The following is a 15364-nucleotide window of genomic DNA, read 5'->3' on the forward strand; positions in this document are numbered from 1 at the left end:
TTTAGTTAACCCCTTGGCATTTTTGGAAACTTGATGTGGTTAAAAGACACCCAAAAGCCTGACCATATGAACAGCAAGTCTTTTTTACGTGGAAACTAATTTGTTCAGTGTTTTCAGCATTTTCAGAGTAATTTTCAGGATGATTTTGGAGTGGACCCACTGAAAATCCGCCTTATAAAGAGGTAAAAGTCTTAAACTGTACATGATTCCCATTGATGATGACTTTAAATCAGATTTTTATATTTTACTGGTACCTGGAATTTTGTTTCTATTTTCTGAGATGTTTTCCAAAGGGATAATCACTGCTCTTGATCATGGTGCTATAAGAAAAGGTGTGTGAAACTCATCAATGGTCAATGTCTGAGTAGTCGTGGCCGAGTGGTTAAGGCAATGGACTAGAAATCCATTGGGGTTTCCCCGCGCAGGTTAAAATCCTGCCGACTACGAATATGTTCCTATAGTTTTTTGTCTGATTACCTGAGAAGATAAATTTGCGTGTGTCCTGGTTTATCACACATGAAGGTGATATGCAAAATTTAGACAGGGTTTCTAGAACCAGACTGACTTGATTTTTGGATGTATTTTCTATAAGCCGATCTGACGCTGCATCACACAGGCATCAAGCCACTAATTAAAAGAAGCGCCATGAGTGCCACCAGGTAAGTGGTGCTTCTCCCTCTTTTGTCTAGCAGTCACAGACCACTGCTGTGGCAGATGTACTGGGACATGCACTTTGATTTGCAACAACCTTGAGTTATCTCTTGGAAGAAACTTTTTACCACACAATGAAAATTTTTTAGCCACTTCTGGATGAACAGCTTTCTAACAGTATAAGTTTTGCAATTATTTTTTTTCTTACCCTGTTTCCAAGTAACAGATCCAGCACTCTATTTACTAGCCACTTTTCATCAACATTTAAAACTGTCCTTGTTGAGATATCATGGAATCCTTGGCACACTTGTGGAATAAAAGTTAAGGAGATATTAATTTACCATTGTGTATTAATTGTAGATTTGCACTACAGCTTTAGAGCCTGTATTTACCTTCATTCATGAGTTCACATGTGCTTTTTAGCACAAAAACTGCAGCCAGGTGTTTTTTTCATGTGGTTCCATGGTGTATTGGTTAGCACTCTGGACTCTGAATCCAGCGATCTGAGTTCAAATCTCAGTGGAACTTGGGCAGCTCTTTGTACATATGTTTCAGTTTTTCCGCTTACACTGAGTTCTCCTGTGCCCAAGTTTTAACATAAAAAGAGAGTTAAAATCAACATGCCAAAAAAAGATTTGAATGTTCCAAACATCCATGGAGTGATCACTTTGAGTTGTATGGCCAAATCCACCTATGAAGCAGGATTACCGAAACTTAAAATTGACTTTAAGATACAACACTCTTACGAATTGTGTCACACAAAGCAACCATACCCTATGATTTATGTCAATGTTCACATAACACTTTTTCCAGGTGTATTAAACTGACAAGGATTTTAAGCTGAAATGGCTTCAGGAATTGTTGGCGTTTTCTTCCTGAATCATCTTTTCTTTTGTTTTTCAGAATTTCCTAAAGCAGTTTGCAAACATTTTTGGTGGTATTTTTATAAAATTATTTTGGAAACCTTTTGAGTCTATTTTTGTGGCGCTTCTTTGTAGCTCACAAAACGCACTAAAAGTCACTCAGGAACCTTGAAGGAGTTTTTCTAACCATGCCATTAAATTGTATTATAAGTATGGAGCTATTCGAAATGAAAAACACCTGAAGAATGATATGCTTATTTTAGTTAACCGCTTGGCATTTTTGGAAACTTGATGTGGTTAAAAGACACCCAAAAGCATGATCATATGAACAGCAAGTCTATCTTACGTGGAAACTAATTTGTTCAGTGTTTTCAGCATTTTCAGAGTAATTTTCAGGATGATTTTGGAGTGGACCCACTGAAAATCCGCCTTATAAAGAGGTAAAAGTCTTAAACTGTACATGATTCCCATTGATTATGACTTTAAATCAGATTTTTATATTTTACTGGTACCTGGAATTTTGTTTCTATTTTCTGAGATGTTTTCCAAAGGGATAATCACTGCTCTTGATCATGGTGCTATAAGAAAAGGTGTGTGAAACTCATCAGTGGTCAATGTCTGAGTAGTCGTGGCCGAGTGGTTAAGGCGATGGACTAGAAATCCATTGGGGTTTCCCCGCGCAGGTTCAAATCCTGCCGACTACGAATATGTTCCTATAGTTTTTTGTCTGATTACCTGAGAAGATAAATTTGCGTGTGTCCTGGTTTATCACACATGAAGGTGATATGCAAAATTTAGACAGAGTTTCTAGAACCAGACTGACTTGATTTTTGGATGTATTTTCTATCAGCCGATCTGACGCTGCATCCCACGTGCATCAAGCCACTAATTAAAAGAAGCGCCATGAGTGCCACCAGGTAAGTGGTGCTTCTCCCTCTTTTGTCTAGCAGTCACAGACCACTGCTGTGGCAGATGTACTGGGACATGCACTTTGATTTGCAACAACCTTGAATTATCTCTTGGAATAAACTTTTTACCACACAATGAAAATTATTTAGCCACCTCTGGATGAACAGCTTTCTAACAGTATAAGTTTTGCAATTATTTTTTTTCTTACCCTGTTTCCAAGTAACAGATCCATCACTCTATTTACTAGCCACTTTTCATCAACATTTAAAACTGTCCTTGTTGAGATATCATGGAACCCTTGGCACACTTGTGGAATAAAAGTTTAGGAGATATTAATTTACCATTGTGTATTAATTGTAGATTTGCACTACAGCTTTAGAGCCTGTATTCACCTTCATTCATGAGTTCAAATGTGCTTTTTAGCACAAAAACTGCAGCCAGGTGTTTTTTAATGTGGTTCCATGGTGTAATGGTTAGCACTCTGGACTCTGAATCCAGCGATCTGAGTTCAAATCTCAGTGGAACCTGGGCAGCTCTTTGTACATATGTTTCAGTTTTTCTGCTTACACTGAGTTCTCCTGTGCCCAAGTTTTAACATAAAAAGAGAGTTAAAATCAACATGCCAAAAAAAGATTTGAATGTTCCAAACATCCATGGAGTGATCACTTTGAGTTGTATGGCCAAATCCACCTATGAAGCAGGATTACCGAAACTTAAAATTGACTTTAAGATACAACACTCTTACGAATTGTGTCACACAAAGCAACCATACCCTATGATTTATGTCAATGTTCACATAACACTTTTTCCAGGTGTATTAAACTGACAAGGATTTTAAGCTGAAATGGCTTCAGGAATTGTTGGCGTTTTCTTCCTGAATCATCTTTTCTTTTGTTTTTCAGAATTTCCTAAAGCAGTTTGCAAACATTTTTGGTGGTATTTTTATAAAATTATTTTGGGAACCTTTTGAGTCTATTTTTGTGGTGCTTCTTTGTAGCTCACAAAACGCACTAAAAGTCACTCAGGAACCTTGAAGGAGTTTTTCTAACCTTGCCATTAAATTGTATTATAAGTATGGAGCTATTCGAAATGAAAAACACCTGAAGAATGATATGCTTATTTTAGTTAACCGCTTGGCATTTTTGGAAACTTGATGTGGTTAAAAGACACCCAAAAGCCTGATCATATGAACAGCAAGTCTTTTTTACGTGGAAATTACTTTGTTCAGTGTTTTCAGCATTTTCAGAGTAATTTTCAGGATGATTTTGGAGTGGACCCACTGAAAATCCGCCTTATAAAGAGGTAAAAGTCTTAAACTGTACATGATTCCCATTGATGATGACTTTAAATCAGATTTTCATATTTTACTGGTACCTGGAATTTTGTTTCTATTTTCTGAGATGTTTTCCAAAGGGATAATCACTGCTCTTGATCATGGTGCTATAAGAAAAGGTGTGTGAAACTCATCAATGGTCAATGTCTGAGTAGTCGTGGCCGAGTGGTAAAGGCGATGGACTAGAAATCCATTGGGGTTTCCCCGCGCAGGTTCAAATCCTGCCGACTACGAATATGTTCCTGTAGTATTTTGTCTGATTACCCGAGAAGATAAATGTGCGTGTGTCCTGGTTTATCACACATAAAGGTGATATGCAAACTTTAGACCGGGTTTCTAGAACCAGACTGACTTGATTTTTGTATGTATTTTCTATAAGCCGATCTGACGCTGCATCCCACGTGCGTCAAGCCACTAATTAAAAGAAGTGCCATGAGTGCCACCAGGTAAGTGGTGCTTCTCCCTCTTTTGTCTAGCAGTCACAGACCACTGCTGTGGCAGATGTACTGGGACATGCACTTTGATTTGCAACAACCTTGAATTATCTCTTGGAAGAAACTTTTTACCACACAATGAAACATTTTTAGCCACTTCTGGATGAACAGCTTTCTAACAGTATAAGTTTTGCAATTATTTTTTTCTTACCCTGTTTCCAAGTAACAGATCCAGCACTCTATTTACTAGCCACTTTTCATCCACATTTAAAACTGTCCTTGTTGAGATATCATGCAACCCTTGGCACACTTGTGGAATAAAAGTTAAGGAGATATTAATTTACCATTGTGTATTAATTGTAGATTTGCACTACAGCTTTAAAGCCTGTATTTACCTTCATTCATGAGTTCAAATGTGCTTTTTAGCACAAAAACTGCAGCCATGTATTTTTTTTGTGTGGTTCCATGGTGTGATGGTTAGCACTCTGGACTTTGAATCCAGCGATCTGAGTTCAAATCTCAGTGGAACCTGGGCAGCTCTTTGTACATATGTTTCAGTTTTTCCGCTTACACTGAGTTCTCCTGTGCCCAAGTTTTAACATAAAAAGAGAGTTAAATTCAACATGCCAAAAAAAGATTTGAATGTTCCAAACATCCATGGAGTGATCACTTTGAGTTGTATGGCCAAATCCACCTATGAAGCAGGATTACCGAAACTTAAAATTGACTTTAAGATACAACACTCTTACGAATTGTGTCACACAAAGCAACCATACCCTATGATTTATGTCAATGTTCACATAACACTTTTTCCAGGTGTATTAAACTGACAAGGATTTTAAGCTGAAATGGCTTCAGGAATTGTTGGCGTTTTCTTCCTGAATCATCTTTTCTTTTGTTTTTCAGAATTTCCTAAAGCAGTTTGCAAACATTTTTGGTGGTATTTTTATAAAATTATTTTGGGAACCTTTTGAGTCTATTTTTGTGGCGCTTCTTTGTAGCTCACAAAACGCACTAAAAGTCACTCAGGAACCTTGAAGGAGTTTTTCTAACCTTGCCATTAAATTGTATTATAAGTATGGAGCTATTCGAAATGAAAAACACCTGAAGAATGATATGCTTATTTTAGTTAACCCCTTGGCATTTTTGGAAACTTGATGTGGTTAAAAGACATCCAAAAGCCTGACCATATGAACAGCAAGTCTTTTTTACGTGAAAACTAATTTGTTCAGTGTTTTTAGCATTTTCAGAGTAATTTTCAGGATGATTTTGGAGTGGACCCACTGAAAATCCACCTTATAAAGAGGTAAAAGTCTTAAACTGTACATGATTCCCATTGATTATGACTTTAAATCAGATTTTTATATTTTACTGGTACCTGGAATTTTGTTTCTTTTTTCTGAGATGTTTTCCAAAGGGATAATCACTGCTCTTGATCATGGTGCTATAAGAAAAGGTGTGTGAAACTCATCAAGGGTCAATGTCTGAGTAGTCGTGGCCGAGTGGTTAAGGCGATGGACTAGAAATCCATTGGGGTTTCCCCGCGCAGGTTCAAATCCTGCCGACTACGAATATGTTTCTATAGTTTTTTGTCTGATTACCTGAGAAGATAAATTTGCGTGTGTCCTGGTTTATCACACATGAAGGTGATATGCAAAATTTAGACAGAGTTTCTAGAACCAGACTGACTTGATTTTTGGATGTATTTTCTATAAGCCGATCTGACGCTGCATCCCACGTGCATCAAGCCACTAATTAAAAGAAGCGCCATGAGTGCCACCAGGTAAGTGGTGCTTCTCCCTCTTTTGTCTAGCAGTCACAGACCACTGCTGTGGCAGATGTACTGGGACATGCACTTTGATTTGCAACAACCTTGAATTATCTCTTGGAATAAACTTTTTACCACACAATGAAAATTATTTAGCCACCTCTGGATGAACAGCTTTCTAACAGTATAAGTTTTGCAATTATTTTTTTTCTTACCCTGTTTCCAAGTAACAGATCCATCACTCTATTTACTAGCCACTTTTCATCAACATTTAAAACTGTCCTTGTTGAGATATCATGGAACCCTTGGCACACTTGTGGAATAAAAGTTTAGGAGATATTAATTTACCATTGTGTATTAATTGTAGATTTGCACTACAGCTTTAGAGCCTGTATTCACCTTCATTCATGAGTTCAAATGTGCTTTTTAGCACAAAAACTGCAGCCAGGTGTTTTTTAATGTGGTTCCATGGTGTAATGGTTAGCACTCTGGACTCTGAATCCAGCGATCTGAGTTCAAATCTCAGTGGAACCTGGGCAGCTCTTTGTACATATGTTTCAGTTTTTCCGCTTACATTGAGTTCTCCTGTGCCCAAGTTTTAACATAAAAAGAGAGTTAAAATCAACATGCCAAAAAAAGATTTGAATGTTCCAAACATCCATGGAGTGATCACTTTGAGTTGTATGGCCAAATCCACCTATGAAGCAGGATTACCGAAACTTAAAATTGACTTTAAGATACAACACTCTTACGAATTGTGTCACACAAAGCAACCATACCCTATGATTTATGTCAATGTTCACATAACACTTTTTCCAGGTGTATTAAACTGACAAGGATTTTAAGCTGAAATGGCTTCAGGAATTGTTGGCGTTTTCTTCCTGAATCATCTTTTCTTTTGTTTTTCAGAATTTCCTAAAGCAGTTTGCAAACATTTTTGGTGGTATTTTTATAAAATTATTTTGGGAACCTTTTGAGTCTATTTTTGTGGCGCTTTTTTGTAGCTCACAAAACGCACTAAAAGTCACTCAGGAACCTTGAAGGAGTTTTTCTAACCTTGCCATTAAATTGTATTATAAGTATGGAGCTATTCGAAATGAAAAACACCTGAAGAATGATATGCTTATTTTAGTTAACCCCTTGGCATTTTTGGAAACTTGATGTGGTTAAAAGACACCCAAAAGCCTGACCATATGAACAGCAAGTCTTTTTTACGTGGAAACTAATTTGTTCAGTGTTTTCAGCATTTTCAGAGTAATTTTCAGGATGATTTTGGAGTGGACCCACTGAAAATCCGCCTTATAAAGAGGTAAAAGTCTTAAACTGTACATGATTCCCATTGATGATGACTTTAAATCAGATTTTTATATTTTACTGGTACCTGGAATTTTGTTTCTATTTTCTGAGATGTTTTCCAAAGTGATAATCACTGCTCTTGATCATGGTGCTATAAGAAAAGGTGTGTGAAACTCATCAATGGTCAATGTCTGAGTAGTCGTGGCCGAGTGGTTAAGGCGATGGATTAGAAATCCATTGGGGTTTCCCCGCGCAGGTTCAAATCCTGCCGACTACGAATATGTTCCTATAGTTTTTTGTCTGATTACCTGAGAAGATAAATTTGCGTGTGTCCTGGTTTATCACACAAGAAGGTGATATGCAAAATTTAGACAGGGTTTCTAGAACCAGACTGACTTGATTTTTGGATGTATTTTCTATAAGCCGATCTGACGCTGCATCCCACAGGCATCAAGCCACTAATTAAAAGAAGCGCCATGAGTGCCACCAGGTAAGTGGTGCTTCTCCCTCTTTTGTCTAGCAGTCACAGACCACTGCTGTGGCAGATGTACTGGGACATGCACTTTGATTTGCAACAACCTTGAATTATCTCTTGGAATAAACTTTTTACCACACAATGAAAATTATTTAGCCACCTCTGGATGAACAGCTTTCTAACAGTATAAGATTTGCAATTATTTTTTTTCTTACCCTGTTTCCAAGTAACAGATCCATCACTCTATTTACTAGCCACTTTTCATCAACATTTAAAACTGTCCTTGTTGAGATATCATGGAACCCTTGGCACACTTGTGGAATAAAAGTTAAGGAGATATTAATTTACCATTGTGCATTAATTGTAGATTTGCACTACAGCTTTAAAGCCTGTATTCACCTTCATTCATGAGTTCAAATGTGCTTTTTAGCACAAAAACTGCAGCCAGGTGTTTTTTAATGTGGTTCCATGGTGTAATGGTTAGCACTCTGGACTCTGAATCCAGCGATCTGAGTTCAAATCTCAGTGGAACCTGGGCAGCTCTTTGTACATATGTTTCAGTTTTTCCGCTTACATTGAGTTCTCCTGTGCCCAAGTTTTAACATAAAAAGAGAGTTAAAATCAACATGCCAAAAAAAGATTTGAATGTTCCAAACATCCATGGAGTGATCACTTTGAGTTGTATGGCCAAATCCACCTATGAAGCAGGATTACCGAAACTTAAAATTGACTTTAAGATACAACACTCTTACGAATTGTGTCACACAAAGCAACCATACCCTATGATTTATGTCAATGTTCACATAACACTTTTTCCAGGTGTATTAAACTGACAAGGATTTTAAGCTGAAATGGCTTCAGGAATTGTTGGCGTTTTCTTCCTGAATCATCTTTTCTTTTGTTTTTCAGAATTTCCTAAAGCAGTTTGCAAACATTTTTGGTGGTATTTTTATAAAATTATTTTGGGAACCTTTTGAGTCTATTTTTGTGGCGCTTTTTTGTAGCTCACAAAACGCACTAAAAGTCACTCAGGAACCTTGAAGGAGTTTTTCTAACCTTGCCATTAAATTGTATTATAAGTATGGAGCTATTCGAAATGAAAAACACCTGAAGAATGATATGCTTATTTTAGTTAACCCCTTGGCATTTTTGGAAACTTGATGTGGTTAAAAGACACCCAAAAGCATGATCATATGAACAGCAAGTCTATCTTACGTGGAAACTAATTTGTTCAGTGTTTTCAGCATTTTCAGAGTAATTTTCAGGATGATTTTGGAGTGGACCCACTGAAAATCCGCCTTATAAAGAGGTAAAAGTCTTAAACTGTACATGATTCCCATTGATTATGACTTTAAATCAGATTTTTATATTTTACTGGTACCTGGAATTTTGTTTCTATTTTCTGAGATGTTTTCCAAAGGGATAATCACTGCTCTTGATCATGGTGCTATAAGAAAAGGTGTGTGAAACTCATCAATGGTCAATTTCTGAGTAGTCGTGGCCGAGTGGTTAAGGCGATGGACTAGAAATCCATTGGGGTTTCCCCGCGCAGGTTCAAATCCTGCAGACTACGAATGTGTTCCTATAGTTTTTTGTCTGATTACCTGAGAAGATAAATTTGTGTGTGTCCTGGTTTATCACACATGAAGGTGATATGCAAAATTTAGACAGGGTTTCTAGAACCAGACTGACTTGATTTTTGGATGTATTTTCTATAAGCCGATCTGACGCTGCATCCCACGTGCATCAAGCCACTAATTAATAGAAGCGCCATGAGTGCCACCAGGTAAGTGGTGCTTCCCCCTCTTTTGTCTAGCAGTCACAGACCACTGCTGTGGCAGATGTACTGGTACATGCACTTTGATTTGCAACAACCTTGAGTTATCTCTTGGAATAAACTTTTTACCACACAATGAAAATTTTTTAGCCACTTCTGGATGAACAGCTTTCTAACAGTATAAGTTTTGCAATTATTTTTTTTCTTACCCTGTTTCCAAGTAACAGATCCAGCACTCTATTTACTAGCCACTTTTCATCAACATTTAAAACTGTCCTTGTTGAGTTATCATGGAACCCTTGGCACACTTGTGGAATAAAAGTTAAGGAGATATTAATTTACCATTGTGCATTAATTGTAGATTTGCACTACAGCTTTAGAGCCTGTATTCACCTTCATTCATGAGTTCAAATGTGCTTTTTAGCACAAAAACTGCAGCCAGGTGTTTTTTCATGTGGTTCCATGGTGTAATGGTTAGCACTCTGGACTCTGAATCCAGCGATCTGAGTTCAAATCTCAGTGGAACTTGGGCAGCTCTTTGTACATATGTTTCAGTTTTTCCGCTTACACTGAGTTCTCCTGTGCCCAAGTTTTAACATAAAAAGAGAGTTAAAATCAACATGCCAAAAAAAGATTTGAATGTTCCAAACATCCATGGAGTGATCACTTTGAGTTGTATGGCCAAATCCACCTATGAAGCAGGATTACCGAAACTTAAAATTGACTTTAAGATACAACACTCTTACGAATTGTGTCACACAAAGCAACCATACCCTATGATTTATGTCAATGTTCACATAACACTTTTTCCAGGTGTATTAAACTGACAAGGATTTTAAGCTGAAATGGCTTCAGGAATTGTTGGCGTTTTCTTCCTGAATCATCTTTTCTTTTGTTTTTCAAAATTTCCTAAAGCAGTTTGCAAACATTTTTGGTGGTATTTTTATAAAATTATTTTGGGAACCTTTTGAGTCTATTTTTGTGGCGCTTCTTTGTAGCTCACAAAACGCACTAAAAGTCACTCAGGAACCTTGAAGGAGTTTTTCTAACCTTGCCATTAAATTGTATTATAAGTATGGAGCTATTCGAAATGAAAAACACCTGAAGAATGATATGCTTATTTTAGTTAACCGCTTGGCATTTTTGGAAACTTGATGTGGTTAAAAGACACCCAAAAGCCTGATCATATGAACAACAAGTCTTTTTTACGTGGAAACTAATTTGTTCAGTGTTTTCAGCATTTTCAGAGTAATTTTCAGGATGATTTTGGAGTGGACCCACTGAAAATCCGCCTTATAAAGAGGTAAAAGTCTTAAACTGTACATGATTCCCATTGATGATGACTTTAAATCAGATTTTTATATTTTACTGGTACCTGGAATTTTGTTTCTATTTTCTGAGATGTTTTCCAATATGATAATCACTGCTCTTGATCATGGTGCTATAAGAAAAGGTGTGTGAAACTCATCAATGGTCAATGTCTGAGTAGTCGTGGCCGAGTGGTTAAGGCGATGGACTATAAATCCATTGGGGTTTCCCCTCGCAGGTTTAAATCCTGCCGACTACGAATATGTTCCTGTAGTTATTTGTCTGATTACCCGAGAAGATAAATGTGCGTGTGTCCTGGTTTATCACACATGAAGGTGATATGCAAACTTTAGACCGGGTTTCTAGAACCAGACTGACTTGATTTTTGGACGTATTTTCTATAAGCCGATCTGACGCTGCATCCCACGTGCGTCAAGCCACTAATTAAAAGTAGCGCCATGAGTGCCACCAGGTAAGTGGTGCTTCTCCCTATTTTGTCTAGCAGTCACAGACCACTGCTGTGGCAGATGTACTGGGACATGCACTTTGATTTGCAACAACCTTGAATTATCTCTTGGAAGAAACTTATTACCACACAATGAAACATTTTTAGCCACTTCTGGATGAACAGCTGTCTAACAGTATACGTTTTGCAATTATTTTTTTCTTACCCTGTTTCCAAGTAACAGATCCAGCACTCTATTTACTAGCCACTTTTCATCAACATTTAAAACTGTCCTTGTTGAGATATCATGGAACCCTTGGCACACTTGTGGAATAAAAGTTTAGGAGATATTAATTTACCATTGTGTATTAACCCCTTCATGACCCAGCCTATTTTGACCTTAAAGACCTTGCCGTTTTTTGCATTTCTGACCAGTGTCCCTTAATGAGGTAATAACTCAGGAACACTTCAACGGATCCTAGCGGTTCTGAGATTGTTTTTTCGTGACATATTGGGCTTCATGTTAGTGGTAAATTTAGGTCAATAAATTCTGCGTTTATTTGTGATAAAAACGGAAATTTGGCGAAAATTTTCACATTTTGAATTTTTATTCTGTTAAACCAGAGAGTTATGTGACACAAAATAGTTAATAAATAACATTTCCCACATGTTTACTTTACATCAGCACAATTTTGGAAACAAAATTTTTTTTGCTAGGAAGTTATAAGGGTTAAAATTTGACCAGCGATTTCTCATTTTTACAACGAAATTTACAAAACCATTTTTTTAGGGACCACCTCACATTTGAAGTCAGTTTGAGGGGTCTATATGGCTGAAAATACCCAAAAGTGACACCATGCTAAAAACTGCACCCCTCAAGGTACTCAAAACCACATTCAAGAAGTTTATTAACCCTTCAGGTGCTTCACAGCAGCAGAAGCAACATGGAAGGAAAAAATGAACATTTAACTTTTTAGTCACAAAAATTATTTTTAGCAACAATTTTTTTATTTTCCCAACGGTAAAAGGAGAAACTGAACCACGAAAGTTGTTGCCAAATTTGTCCTGAGTACGCTGATACCTCATATGTGGGAGTAAACCACTGTTTGGGCGCACGGCAGGGCTTGGAAGGGAAGGAGCGCCAATTGACTTTTTGAATCAAAAATTGGCTCCACTCTTTAGCGGACACCATGTCGCGTTTGGAGAGCTCCTGTGTGCCTAAACATTGGCGCTCCCCCACAAGTGACGCCATTTTGGAAACTAGACCCCCCAAGGAACTTATTTAGATGCCTAGTGAGCACTTTAAACCCTCAGGTGCTGCACAAATTGATCTGTAAAAATGAAAAAGTACTTTTTTTTCACAAAAAAATTCTTTTCGCCTCAATTTTTTCATTTTCACATGGGTAATAGGATAAAATGGATCATAAAATTTGTTGGGCAATTTCTCCCGAGTACGCCGATACCTCATATGTGGGGGTAAACCACTGTTTGGGCACTCGGCAGGGCTCGGAAGGGAAGGCGCGCCATTTGACTTTTTGAATAGAAAATTAGCTCCAATTGTTAGCGGACACCATGTTGCGTTTGGAGAGCCCCTGTGTGCCTAAACATTGGAGATCCCCCAGAAATGACCCCATTTTGGAAACTAGTCCACCAGAAGAACTAATCTAGATGTGTGGTGAGGATTTTGAACCCCCCAGTGCTTCACAGAAGTTTATAACGCAGAGCCATGAAAATAAAAAAAAAAAATATTTTCTCAAAAATAATCTTTTAGCCTGCAATTTTTTATTTTCCCAAGGGTAACAGGAGAAATTTGACCCCAAAAGTTGTTGTCCAATTTCTCCTGAGTACGCTGATACCCCATATGTGGGGGTAAATGTTATGGCTGGCAATCAGGCAACACAGCGTGCAGTAATCAGCGCACATACAGAGATCTGGCAAAAACCCAAAACAATAGGACGAGCTCTGAGACGTGGAATCTCTGTAGACTGCAGTACCTGAACTGTCCTCACACAACTGGAAGCAGCAGTGGATTGCGCCTATCACTACCTATGCAACTCGGCACTGCCTGAGGAGCTGACTAGCCTGAAGATAGAAATACAAGCCTGACTTACCTCAGAGAAATACCCCAAAGGAATAGGCAGCCCCCACATATAATGACTGTTAGCAAGATGAAAAGACAAACGTAGGAATGAAATAGATTCAGCAAAGTGAGGCCCGATATTCTAGACAGAGCGAGGATAGCAAAGAGAACTATGCAGTCTACAAAAAACCCTAAAACGAAAACCACGCAAAGGGGCAAAAAGACCCACCGTGCCGAACTAACAGCACGGCGGTGCACCCCTTTGCTTCTCAGAGCTTCCAGCAAAAGATAATAACAAGCTGGACAGAAAAAACAGAAAACAAACTAGAAGCACTTATCTAGCAGAGCAGCAGGCCCAAGGAAAGATGCAGTAGCTCAGATCCAACACTGGAACATTGACAAGGAGCAAGGAAGACAGACTCAGGTGGAGCTAAATAGCAAGGCAGCCAACGAGCTCACCAAAACACCTGAGGGAGGACGCCCAGAGACTGCAATACCACTTGTGACCACAGAATTCACAACAGTACCCCCCCCTTGAGGAGGGGTCACCGAACCCTCACCAGAACCCCCAGGCCGACCAGGATGAGCCACATGAAAGGCACGAACAAGATCTGGGGCATGGACATCAGAGGCAAAAACCCAGGAATTATCTTCCTGAGCATAACCCTTCCATTTGACCAGATACTGGAGTTTCCGTCTAGAGACACGAGAATCCAAAATCTTCTCCACAATATACTCCAATTCCCCCTCCACCAAAACAGGGGCAGGAGGCTCCACAGATGGAACCATAGGTGCCACGTATCTCCTCAACAACGACCTATGGAATACATTATGTATGGAAAAGGAGTCTGGGAGGGTCAGACGAAAAGACACCGGATTGAGAATCTCAGAAATCCTATACGGACCAATAAAACGAGGTTTAAATTTAGGAGAGGAAACCTTCATAGGTATATGACGAGAAGATAACCAAACCAGATCCCCAACACGAAGTCGGGGTCCCACACGGCGTCTGCGATTAGCGAAAAGCTGAGCCTTCTCCTGGGACAAGGTCAAATTGTCCACTACCTGAGTCCAGATCTGCTGCAACCTGTCCACCACATAATCCACACCAGGACAGTCCGAAGACTCAACCTGTCCTGAAGAGAAACGAGGATGGAACCCAGAATTGCAGAAAAATGGAGAGACCAAGGTAGCCGAGCTGGCCCGATTATTAAGGGCGAACTCAGCCAACGGCAAAAATGACACCCAATCATCCTGGTCAGCGGAAACAAAACATCTCAGATATGTTTCCAAGGTCTGATTGGTTCGTTCGGTCTGGCCATTAGTCTGAGGATGGAAGGCCGAGGAAAAAGATAGGTCAATGCCCATCCTACCACAAAAGGCTCGCCAGAACCTTGAGACAAACTGGGAACCTCTGTCAGAAACAATATTCTCAGGAATGCCATGTAAACGAACCACATGCTGGAAGAACAAAGGCACCAAATCAGAGGAGGAAGGCAATTTAACCAAGGGCACCAGATGGACCATTTTAGAAAAGCGATCACAGACCACCCAAATGACAGACATCTTTTGAGAAACGGGAAGGTCAGAAATGAAATCCATCGAAATATGTGTCCAAGGCCTCTTCGGGACCGGCAAGGGCAAAAGCAACCCACTGGCACGTGAACAGCAGGGCTTAGCCCTAGCACAAATTCCACAGGACTGCACAAAAGCACGCACATCCCGCGACAGAGACGGCCACCAAAAGGATCTAGCAACCAACTCCCTGGTACCAAAGATTCCTGGATGACCGGCCAGCACCGAACAATGAAGTTCAGAGATAACTTTACTAGTCCACCTATCAGGGACGAACAGTTTCTCGGCCGGACAACGATCAGGTTTATTAGCCTGAAATTTCTGCAACACTCTCCGCAAATCAGGGGAGATGGCAGACACAATGACTCCTTCCTTGAGGATACTCGCCGGCTCAGATAACCCCGGAGAGTCGGGCACAAAACTCCTAGACAGAGCATCCGCCTTCACATT

General features: G+C 39.2%; 12 non-coding genes across 12 annotated transcripts; all 12 read left to right on the forward strand.

Moving 5' to 3' along the window:
- Nucleotides 1-364: 364 nt before the first annotated feature.
- On the forward strand, nucleotides 365-446 carry TRNAS-AGA (transfer RNA serine (anticodon AGA)). The gene has a single exon. It is a non-coding gene; the product is annotated as a tRNA-Ser (tRNA).
- Nucleotides 447-2136: 1690 nt separating this feature from the next.
- TRNAS-AGA (transfer RNA serine (anticodon AGA)) lies at nucleotides 2137-2218 on the forward strand. The gene has a single exon. It is a non-coding gene; the product is annotated as a tRNA-Ser (tRNA).
- Nucleotides 2219-2878: 660 nt separating this feature from the next.
- TRNAQ-CUG (transfer RNA glutamine (anticodon CUG)) lies at nucleotides 2879-2950 on the forward strand. Its single transcript has one exon. It is a non-coding gene; the product is annotated as a tRNA-Gln (tRNA).
- A 957-nt stretch (nucleotides 2951-3907) lies between these two features.
- Nucleotides 3908-3989, forward strand: TRNAS-AGA (transfer RNA serine (anticodon AGA)). Its single transcript has one exon. It is a non-coding gene; the product is annotated as a tRNA-Ser (tRNA).
- Nucleotides 3990-4649: 660 nt separating this feature from the next.
- On the forward strand, nucleotides 4650-4721 carry TRNAQ-UUG (transfer RNA glutamine (anticodon UUG)). Its single transcript has one exon. It is a non-coding gene; the product is annotated as a tRNA-Gln (tRNA).
- A 957-nt stretch (nucleotides 4722-5678) lies between these two features.
- Nucleotides 5679-5760, forward strand: TRNAS-AGA (transfer RNA serine (anticodon AGA)). Its single transcript has one exon. It is a non-coding gene; the product is annotated as a tRNA-Ser (tRNA).
- Nucleotides 5761-6420: 660 nt separating this feature from the next.
- On the forward strand, nucleotides 6421-6492 carry TRNAQ-CUG (transfer RNA glutamine (anticodon CUG)). The gene has a single exon. It is a non-coding gene; the product is annotated as a tRNA-Gln (tRNA).
- Nucleotides 6493-7449: 957 nt separating this feature from the next.
- On the forward strand, nucleotides 7450-7531 carry TRNAS-AGA (transfer RNA serine (anticodon AGA)). The gene has a single exon. It is a non-coding gene; the product is annotated as a tRNA-Ser (tRNA).
- A 660-nt stretch (nucleotides 7532-8191) lies between these two features.
- Nucleotides 8192-8263, forward strand: TRNAQ-CUG (transfer RNA glutamine (anticodon CUG)). The gene has a single exon. It is a non-coding gene; the product is annotated as a tRNA-Gln (tRNA).
- A 957-nt stretch (nucleotides 8264-9220) lies between these two features.
- TRNAS-AGA (transfer RNA serine (anticodon AGA)) lies at nucleotides 9221-9302 on the forward strand. Its single transcript has one exon. It is a non-coding gene; the product is annotated as a tRNA-Ser (tRNA).
- A 660-nt stretch (nucleotides 9303-9962) lies between these two features.
- On the forward strand, nucleotides 9963-10034 carry TRNAQ-CUG (transfer RNA glutamine (anticodon CUG)). Its single transcript has one exon. It is a non-coding gene; the product is annotated as a tRNA-Gln (tRNA).
- A 957-nt stretch (nucleotides 10035-10991) lies between these two features.
- TRNAY-AUA (transfer RNA tyrosine (anticodon AUA)) lies at nucleotides 10992-11073 on the forward strand. The gene has a single exon. It is a non-coding gene; the product is annotated as a tRNA-Tyr (tRNA).
- The last annotated feature ends 4291 nt before the right edge of the window (nucleotides 11074-15364 follow it).

This window comes from Ranitomeya imitator, chromosome 9 (genome assembly GCF_032444005.1).
Source record: "Ranitomeya imitator isolate aRanImi1 chromosome 9, aRanImi1.pri, whole genome shotgun sequence".
Lineage (NCBI taxonomy): Eukaryota > Metazoa > Chordata > Amphibia > Anura > Dendrobatidae > Ranitomeya > Ranitomeya imitator.